Consider the following 11,080-nt stretch of genomic DNA (forward strand, 5'->3'; position numbering starts at 1 on the left):
GAGGAATGCTGTCTAGCAACCCTCTCTCCTAAGTACGCGATCGCCCCATAAGTCCCCAAGAGTAGCGACGCTCAGCAGAATACTGTGCTGCTAACCCAGGGACTGTCCAGCCACCCCACGGCCGGTATATCACCTCAGGCCCCTACAAAGAACATCAATCAGGCGAGAGTATACCTAAAGCATCGCGAAAAAGCAAATAAATAACAAAAAGTCGTACTGCGATGATCTAGTTCCCGACATGTGTAGTAGACATATCCACATGGCGGCCGCCCCAAGAAGCACTCACTGGAAATCCGCGCGGCGATGGTCTCGCCGGCGTAGCAGAGGGGAAGTGCTCGTAGAACCAGATCTACAAGGAGTTAAAATTGTGAGTAAATGCTAACTAAAATGTAGAGCTAAACTTTATAGGGAATAATGTTTAACTCTACGACCTTCCAAAAGGCAGACAAAGCGACGTTCGTCCCAAAGGACCGGTGCCGACACGAGTCCCTCAGTGCACGAACGAAGTCAGCGTAGGCCAAGCTGGCCCAGTCATAAGTCCCGATCCGATGAAGATCACGGACAGCAGGAAGATAGTAAAGCAATGACCTACTACCTTTGTCAGGGGAGAACGTCCCTGAAAACAACAAAAGCCGCTGCCAGCGTCGAGCGGCGAATTCCCCTAGTACTAAACTAAGTCGTCTCGACCTCAGCTTGGGCCCGAATAGCGATCGGCCCTAACAGCTCCTCGACCTCCGAAGAAAAGACGTCGATCCCACTGTCGAACGGCAGTGGCACAGAGTTGAAATCCAGTCCTGTAATGAGACTAAAGTCCGTAGGGGTGACCATCATCTCGCCCCAGGGGAAATGGAAAGTGTTGGTAGTGTCCCAGAAGAACTCCACCAAAGCGTGCACTACATGATGAACCCCGCTGGAGGCAACCATAGCCTCGGAGGTCTCGAACAGGGTAGTCAGTCCGCAAGACTCCTATAGGAGTCTCGTCTCAAGATCCCCGACGATGTACATCTTGAACAAATCGCCCAAACCATCACAGCCGGAACCGTGATAGCGCGTCCTCCCGACCGTGATGCCCCGTCTCACCCTCTCAGAAATGTGGTGGACGGGGGCGAAGAAAAGGGTCCACTCATCCCACTCGGGGAGTCGACCAAGCGAAGTGGAAGGTGTGACTAAATCCTCTACGGGCTCATGCTCCCGTCGGGTGTTTCGGGACCGTGAACCCGAGCCTCGCTGTTTTCCCATACTACATTGTGCAAAATCATCATAAATTAAGGTTCTATAGTATCTAAGGTTCGCCTACCGCATGATACTATGTTCGCAAAAAAAAACAGAGTACGTAGTACTAAAAATAAGCACAAATTCAAATTGAGCATAACGGCATTTTTCAAGCAATCACACAATTTCTTGCAACACTATAGTAATTATTGTGACAATTTGGACAAGAATTGCTAGCAAAATTATCAAGAACAAGTCACATTGTTCTTCACGACCTTAGGAGGTCCAACAATGGCAAATTGCTCATTTCTTCACCAAATTGAGTCAAACAAGTCTCAAATTACTCCCAAGGAAATATATAAACATAATCAAGCAATTTCATGGCATAAAACTTGACAAACAAAGCAAATTGAGCATATTTAATTTCGAATTTATATGAAATTCGTGAATAAACATGCCAAAAATTTATAAAAACTGATGTGAGTTTGAAGAAAACTTACATAGATCGGGAAAATGGATTAAAAGAGCTTTGATTTGCAACAAATTTTAGTGAATTCGGTTGAGAAACGAGCAAGAACCGAGCAATTGAAGTTTTTGGGTTTTTTCGAGTAGTTTCGCGACGAGCAAGCAGTGAAATGAAGAGGAAAGGGGTATTTAAGGAAATCCCCGTGCTGGCGCCAAGCCCTAAGCATTGGCGTCAAAAATTAGGCTTGGCGCCTGGCGCCTATCCCAGCGCCTGGCGCTAAGGCTAATTGTGTGGCGCTGATAGCTTTTCAGCGGCGCCAGAACACCCAGCCACTTGGTGAGGTTGTTCTACCTTTCATCAAAATATTTTTGGGTTCCTTGGTATGCCAGTTAGCCCCTCTAAGCAATTTGACATGATTTAGTAATCGGCTTAGTTACGTAAAGTGATCGATTTGATGAAAGATCGTCTCACTTAGCTTAAAGCGCCTAAGCATTGGCTCACTAACAAAAAGCACCGACATATAGGTTCAAAAGAAAAAGGCACCGACATATAGGTTCATTCGCAAAAAGCACCGACATACAGGTTCAAAGCAACAGAAGCGCCGATGTACAGGCATAGCGGAAGCAAAGTTCAGGCGAACTTTTAAAGATCGACAAGAGTGGGTCTTCGGTAATTTCCTTTGGAAAATTATCGCATCAAATGAGGATAACTTCAAGCGAGGATATCTTTGACGGCATTCCCTAGCTTGCGGAGAGTTTTCACAAACAACTGGAGGTAATTTCAAGCGAAGTTCTCTTCGATCATGTTCCCTTAGGCATGGAAGATGGTCATAATGCGGATGGAGATTGTTTCAAGAGATATAATCTTCTTTAGTATTCCCTTGGACGTGGAATATTATCAATGAGGATGAGGATTGTTTCGAGAGAAATAATCTTCGATGGTATTCCCTTGGACGTGGAATATTATCATAGCGGAGGAGGATCGTTTCAAGCGAAGCAATCTTCTAATTTGGAAGAAGTTACGGGCGTAGCGGTTTTCAAGCGGGATGGAATTCTCTAGCTTGCAGAAGGTCATCAAAACAGTAAAGCGGCAGCAAATCTGTTACCCTTCAGAGACATGTGCTCGGCGGTGCAAGATACGCGTTTCTTAAATCTTTTATCTGTTTAACTAATGTTAGTTTTTCAGGTACCCGCGTTACAAGAGTGATTTAGGATTGCAAAACGTTCTGAATCATTCTCCGTCCCTATCGCTACTTTGACTTTTGTTTTTGAAACTTGCGTTTCTCCAAACTTAGTCAAAGTGGGGGCTTCTGTAGACACCCATTCGTGTCTCCCCAAAACCAAAACCAGTGATGAGTACCTTTCGCGTCGAATCATAATCGAATGAAGTGAAAGTGTGGAAAGTCTAGTGTTGCGGAAAGTTTTAATTTCTTTTCTCTTCTCTCTGTTTTTGAAAACTTATTTTAAGAAAACAGACAATCCAGTTTGGTTGGTCCATTATATGGGTCCAATAATAGTGTAGTTGGATGGGGCTTGCCAAGAGCTTTCCAACGATATATTATAAGCCCAATTCCGATGAATATTGAGGAAGTTATGGCCAATTTACTAAACTGGGCCCGTTTTCAGCCTTATATACGGCCCAATGATCTAGAGGAGGGCCTAATATGATTTATCATTCCTAATGCAATTAGGAATGGTTTTAGTCTTCTAGATTCTTCTAGAAGGTTCTTTTCATTCCTAATTCAATTAGCATTGATAAATTGACTTTTGTTGACTTTTCAGAGTTTTAATTAAAATCAAAGAGCATTTTTGAGAAAAATATGATTTTATCCTCCTGTACGACAATTTTTATCTGATTTTAAGAAAACGCGTGACTTTCTGAATCAGCGCCAAACGCCAGCTGTAGCGCTTGGCGCCTAGCCCTAGCATTGGTGCCTGGCGCTAATGTTGGCGCCTGGCGCCAATAGCCAGCGTTGGCGCTGATTAGGTTTTACGTGCGCCAGAACTCTGTTTGGATATTTTATCTTTTTGGCTTATTTTCTTTATAAATAACGTCGTAAAAACTCCGTTTTCGATAACCAGTTTTCATCAATATTCACCAACACTCATCAAGTTTTTCTTGATTACTCTCTCTCTCTCTCTTTTCTAAACTAGCTTTCTAAAATATAAAAATTCCGCATTCATTAGATCTAGATACACCTAGCCATATTCGAAGTTGCCTTTGCCGTAGACGTTAAAGGTTTAATTTCTGAGGGTTTGGTCCCAAATCTCTATTTCAATTATTTAATTTAATTGTTTTGTTTGTTATTTTCCTTGAAGTTACTAACGCGTGTATTTTGTTATCTGATTTTCGAAAACGCGTTAAAGCCAGGCTTGGCGCCTGACTCCAGGCATTGGAGCCTGGAACCAGGCCTGGCACTAGCCATTGGCGCCTGGCGCTAGTGTTGGTGCCTAGCGCCAGTTAGCCAGGGTTTGCGCCAACTCTGTTTTTTGTGCGTCAGACTCTGTTTTGTTTATTTTATCTTTTTGGCCGATTTTCTCTATAAATAGCGTATTAAAAACTCCGTTTTGGTTCACCAACTCTCATCAAGATTTTCTTGATTATTCTCTCTCTCTCTCTTTTCTAAACTAGCCTTTTAACATACAAAATTCCGCATTCGCAAGATCTAGAAACACCTAGCCATATTCGAAGTTGCCTTCGCCCTAGACGTGAAAGGTTTAATTTCTGAGGGTTTGGTCCCAAATCTCTATTTCAATTATTTAATTTAATTGTTTGATTATTATTTTCCTTGAAGTTACTAATGTGTGTATTTTTTTATTAGAAGGAGGTACGAAGCATCAAAGTAAGTGCTTTAATGGTCTTAATTGATTTATTGATGTTATGATGTAGAAATCATGTTTAAATTGTTATTATGATATTCCTAGTATCATGTCTAGGGTAACTTTAATATTAAATATGATTGTTATGATGCTTCCTATGTTCTTCCTAATATTTATGATTGTTAGTATCATGTTAGGGTTAAAGATTTGATTTTTATTGCTTAGTGACATGCTAGGGTTTGTTATTAATCTTGTAAGTATCATGCCTAGGATCTTGCTATTATTATGCTTTAATATTAACATGAACATGATTATGATTATAATGATTACGATTATAATGATTATGAATATTATTATTATTATTATTATTATGATTATTATTATGATTAATATGATTGTTATTATGATAATTATTTTATTTGATATGATTATTATAATTATTATTCATGAATATTATTGTGATTATTTATTATATGTTGCTTGATATTTATTTTTATTGCTTGATCACACCTTTTATTGCATGTTTAAAGGCAATTTGGTATTTGTAATCACGCTTAATAAGATATTTAATAATCTTGTTTAGGGTTAATGTGATTTTAATTCAAGTGATCACCAATAATAGTTTAATTGTGCATTAATATTCAACCAACATAGATAAACAGGTTTAGGGTTAAACCTAATGATTGCATGTTAATCAGAAAGCGCACATGAATACGATCAGAATAAAGTAGAGGCCTATTATTAGGGCAGGTTCAATCTCTTTTAGGTTGGATTTGTACCTTCATCCCCGAACCCTTATTTGGTTCTAGACCTTATGGAGTTGACGATCTCTTGGATCGTTAAGGGGTGTAACCTTCATCCTATGAACGGTTTACAAGTTCCTAAAACTTGTTGGCGACTCTTTTGCTCTATCTTCTTCCCTTTTGGACGTTACCGTATTTTAGTGTATGATCACAGTGGGGTTCGAGCTAGGGGTTTAATGCTTGAAATATTCCCTACAAATACCAAATACTTGAATGAAGAAAAACACCAATTGTTGATCAAAGATCAAAACTTGAAAGTGCAATTTTAATCTAGATCTAGAGAGAATATTAGGGTTCTAATAATGTTTAAAAGCTGCAAAAATAATAACTAAGTATGTTTTAGTTGGGCTTTGCAAAGGGTATTTATATCCTTTAATTAAGAAAACCCGAAAAAATAGGAAAACGCGGTCTTCGACACTCCGCCCAGTCTGACCGGGCAAGGCTGCCAGGTCGGGCGCGACAGAAAAACTCGCCCAAATGCTTTTTCACGTAGCCTCCTCGTGTAGTACCTCGTCTGCCCGGGCTTCCCAGGCAATGCTGCCCGGTCCGGGCGGATAGAAATCAAACTCCTCATACTTTCTCTCTCGTGGCTTCTCTTCTTTCCTTCTTCGCCCCGGCTGTCACGGTAGTGTTGCCCTCCAGGGCGGACACGGTAAAATTCTCTTTATCTTAATAAGCTCTCATGGCTATCCAAAACAAGTCCAAATCATCCGAAAATCTTCATGTGCCTACAAAATCAATTAAATAGACCAAGCCACACTAGAGAAGAGAATATCAGCGAGAAGTAACTCCGTAGAGCTCAAAAAGGATACGAAAATAGCTATAAAATAAGGGTAAAATATGGTATAGAACGTGTACATTGAATTCCCCCAAGCTAACGCCTTGCTTTCCCTCAAGCAAGACAATCAATGACTATCAACAACCAAATAAACATACTTCACCCCATAATACATTCGAAAATATCATACTTAAAATCGAAATTGGACACACAAGCATCTTAGCCAACCAATCACCTCATTCAAACTATCAAATAACCTGAATGACCATCAAACAGAGTCAACCATGATAAGGAATAGATGATTAGAATATCTCACTTAGTGGTCACTCCGCACAATTTTATGTGGCGAGCTAAAAATGAGCCCGATCTCTCCCCATCCCCGCTAATGATGATAACCCCCCTTATCTCACAACACTCGCGTGTTTAAAGGGTGATGATGCCGCTCAACCTAGTAAAAACTCGACTCGAAATGTGACAAATACTCCAGCATTTTGACAAAAGACTCGTTTCACATGAACATAATACTGTGCACGAAGGTCAGAAGGTCTTTTTTCAAGCTTGTAATGTAGGCCGGGTGAAAATGGGTAGGAAAACTTTGGAGAATGTAGGTAAATATAGTCCCTCAAGGAAGCCATAAAAAATGAACAATACACATCAAAATCCCATCAAACTAATTCACAATAATACACACTCCAAACATAACTTGAATTAAGAGCAACTACCACCTTATTCACCCTACATAACAATTCATCGCATTATTCTTATTTTTGAAGCTCTTTTATTTATTCATCGAGAAGCTGGAATTTTTTCTTTTTTTTTTTAAATAATAACAAACTATAAGAGCTTCAAAAATATATCATATAGCAAAAATTCAAAAACCTTCAAGCTTCAGATTAATCTTCTCCAAAACATCATCACAAACCATAAGAGAACACCAAGATAGATGGCTCCACCAAGCTAGACTTGGGATAAGTTACTAATTGGGGCCGATAGGTTAATTTTATGATTTAGATGAAGAACATGGACAAGGCTACAACATGGGTAAGCAAGGAGGAGACAGACGTTTCTAAATTCATTTGGAGACTACCTAATGAACATGGCCTTCATCCTTCTCATTGTGCATGTGCAATGTACCATGACACACTACTAAAAGTCTCAAGACAAAACTAAGATCAATGTCACACCAAGAACTAACTCACATGAATAAATAATAAAGGCTCAAGCCTCACAGTTAACACAGTCAAGCTCCAGATTCATACACAGTTGCGCAAAGTTGATTTCCATTAGGCCAAGACAATCCAAAATCAAATCATGATCGTTTAATCCGCATTGCAAGTCTTTCAATCAAAATCAAGCCAAAAACCTTTAAATCATCAAGGATAGGGGCACAGAGAAGTAGTTTACTAGCTATACATCGTCATGATTCACAAAGTAACTGCCCAAAGCCAAAAGCAATCCCTCCCCCAAGTTAAACTTCACATTGTCCTCAATGTGAACATATATCGAATAAGAACAAGCAAGGGAAAAAGAAAACTAGGACCTACTGGCAGGGGAGGGATCATACCTAAGGGCGGGGCTGGGACCGCCCTCAAAATAACGTCGCATCATAACCCCAAGACACTAAAAAAAAAAGAAAAATAAATAAATAAATAAAGGGAAAATAAAATTTTTAAAAAAAACGGAATGGGTTGCCTCCCATTTAGCGCTTTTTTAAGGTCTTTAGCTCGACCCCTCTTTAGTAGCTCAACCTGGGTCACCACACGGAGAAGATACTCTGTGGTATTTCTCATCAATATATCCACCTCCAAACGACTCCTTCGAATTAGAGTTAATGTGCTTTGTATCCGAGCTTATTTTGATGTAGCTAAACCCATCATGTTGTGGAATATTGTCCTTTTTGCTCACAAGATTTCTATTAGAAACACACTTATTAACCAAAGGGTTAGTAGAATCAATTCTCAAACAAGTACCACCATCAAAAGTAAAATTATGGTCATTGAAAAGTTTAAACACAACTTGTTGATCTTGAGCTCTAATGGTCACTTGTCCTTTAGGAACATCTATTAAAGCTTGACTTGTAGCAAGAAAAGGACGACCAAAGATTAATGGGATCTTAAGGTCTTCTTTCATATCCACTACAACAAAGTCAACTGGAAATACAAGTTCACCAATCCCAACTAATACATCTTCAACTACACCCTTAGGGAGTCTAACAGTTCTATCATCCATTTGAAGAGATACGGGGGAGGGTTTAAGTTTTTTCAAACCTAATTTTTCATACAAATAAGAAGGCATTAAATTAACACTAGCACCTAAATCATACAAGACCCTATCAAAATATGTTTCGTTTATCATACAAGGGATAGTAAAACTACCAGGATCATGCAATTTGGGTGGTAAACTATCATGTAAAAGATCAGGACATTTCTCCTTTATTACCAAACTTTCTTATTTCTTATCATTATGATCATGATCTAAAACTCCTTTCACAAAATTTGCAAATTGAGGCATTTGAATTCCAAGATCGGAAAAAGGAATGGTAGCATATACCTTCTTAAGAGTCTCAAAATACATCCCAAAATGCTTATCGAGCACGACTTTTGATAACCTTTTTGGGAAAAGCATCGGTTCCTCATAGGCTTGTGGAGAAACATATTTGGGACCTTCATTCTCGCGCATTTCAGTTTTTGAATCCAGATTGCACACTTTCCCCTCTAATTTCCCTGTAGTCAATCCATCTCTCTTCACGAAAATTGCATTGCATTGTTTTGTTTGGACTTTTGCTTGATCTTGAAGAGTTGATAGATGACTCACTTGTTGTGATAGTTGAGAAAGATGAGTTTCTATCCTCTTATTTTGAGCAATGAGCAGTTGGATCGAATTTTCAAAATATTCATTCTGGTTTTCTTGTAACTCAAATTGCTTTGATATAAGCTCTTGTTGTTGGTGTTGGGAAGTAGAAAAAGTCTCCATAATGGATTCAAGATTTGAAGATTGAGGTGGTGGTTGGTGAATGGGATGATGATTGAAAGGTGCCCTTGCTTGAAAAGCTGGTGGTTGTGGAGGATTTGCTATAGCTTGAGTGTTCTTGTATGAGAACCCTTGATGATTTCTCCACCCTTCATCTAATGGCCTTGTGGAGGTCGTGGTATATAAAGCATTAGCTTGCTCAATCGTCATTCCATCATAATTGGGCTGACACTCCCGCGCAGTATGACCTTGCAATCCACACATCTGACAAGTTTCCATCGAGGGTCGAGGGGACTCAGCTTGGAGTTGATTGACTTTATGAGTTAGTGCCTGCACAGAACTAGTCAACATGGTTAGAGCATCAATATCATGTTTATTACCTATGTTGATAGCATTTTGTCCTCGTGGATGGTAATTATCATAAGCCGCCATTTTCTCAATCAAATCCTTTGCATCGGTTAGGTTCTTCATCATGATAGAACCTCCAGACGCAGCATCAATGTATTTGCAAAACTCATGGGTCAAACCATTATAGAACGTTTGGATCAACATCCACTCTGGAATACCATGGTGAGGGCATTGTCTCTGCAATTGCTTAAACCTTCTCCATGCCTCATATAAAGACTCATCATTGGATTGATGGAACGTGGATAGCTCGTTCCTTAATTTTGCGGTTTTCTCTTGCCCCAAGAATTTGACTAAGAAGGCCTTGGAAAGCTTGTACCACGTATCAAAGGAACCTATACCTTCATCTCGTCATAGGGCAATCATGTGATGAGCCCACAAAAGAATAATTAGAGATGAACTGTATGAATTGGGGCTTCAACTCAAAACTCTGAGCGGTGACAGTGGTCTAACAATACTAGAGAGAAATCCGGTTGTTGTATCCGGAATACCATACTCCAAAAGAGATTTTATTCCTGGATCGACCATGTTTCTAAGGTTTTGATTTCTCCTTCTTCTTCTACCTCCTCGTCTCCTTGCAGTTGCTTCAATTTCAGAATCAAGTGGAATTAAATCGTCTGACCCTGAACGTCGAGTTTGCATGCAACAAAGAACTAAAAGCAAAGAAATCAAGAACACAAGAGACAATATCCGAGGCAATAGATAAAGCTTAGTAAAAACGAATTACAAATAACTAGTATAAAACCGTTAGTCCCCAGAAACGACGCCAAAATTTGATAGGCGTGTCGCGTACCTAACAGAAATAAACCTAACTAGACCACTACTATATCGACGGGCAAGCAAGGGTCGGATCCCGAGAGACTATGGCTCAACTAATTAAATAAACTCAAGCAATTACTAAGAAAGTAACCAAATCAAATAAGTTAGAATCAATATCTAAAGAACTAATTAAAATGATTAAATCTAAACAATATGACAATTCAATGCTAAAAACATCCAAGATCAAGCATCCCCACGAATACGATTAATGCAATAGTCGTTTTACCCCTAACACATAATTCAATTAATTAAAGTGGAAAAGTAATCCATGAATAATACCAATGGTCTCTCCCGAGTTATCAATGGCTTATCTAATCACAATCAAGCCTACTTCCATGGTATCATGTAAATTAAAGACCTTAAGCACGTTACTCTAACTTCCTAGTCATCCATTCAACTACTCCCGTGATGAACTTTAAACCCTTAATTGATTTATTCAAATATGTCAAAACCCAACTCCCGTTGCGATTAAAACCAAGGATTAATAACAATATCAATTATCCCTAATCTAGTAAAGACATAAGCATAATCAATTACAATTATTATTAAAGAATTTAAAGAATTAAATTATGCATCAATTATATTCAGATTCCGCTAGATCTTGGAATAAAGAAACTACTCACACATATTAACCAAAGAAAAAAAAAATATTAAACGAAGAAAACATGATTAAAAGGCAATTAAAAGTAAAAGAGAAAGTAAAGATGAATACCAAATACTTGAATGAAGAAAAACACCAATTGTTGATGAACAAAGATCAAAACTTGAAAGTGCAATTTTAATCTAGATCTAGAGAGAATATTAGGGC

General features: G+C 38.9%; 1 non-coding gene across 1 annotated transcript; it reads left to right on the forward strand.

Annotated features, from left to right (window-relative positions):
- Positions 1 to 9,610: 9,610 nt before the first annotated feature.
- LOC145637386 (small nucleolar RNA R71) lies at positions 9,611 to 9,717 on the forward strand. Its single transcript, XR_014114177.1, has one exon. It is a non-coding gene; the product is annotated as a small nucleolar RNA R71 (small nucleolar RNA).
- Positions 9,718 to 11,080: the final 1,363 nt, after the last annotated feature.

Source organism: Chenopodium album, chromosome 6, assembly GCF_948465745.1.
Source record: "Chenopodium album chromosome 6, dcCheAlbu1.1, whole genome shotgun sequence".
In the NCBI taxonomy this organism is placed as follows: domain Eukaryota; kingdom Viridiplantae; phylum Streptophyta; class Magnoliopsida; order Caryophyllales; family Amaranthaceae; genus Chenopodium; species Chenopodium album.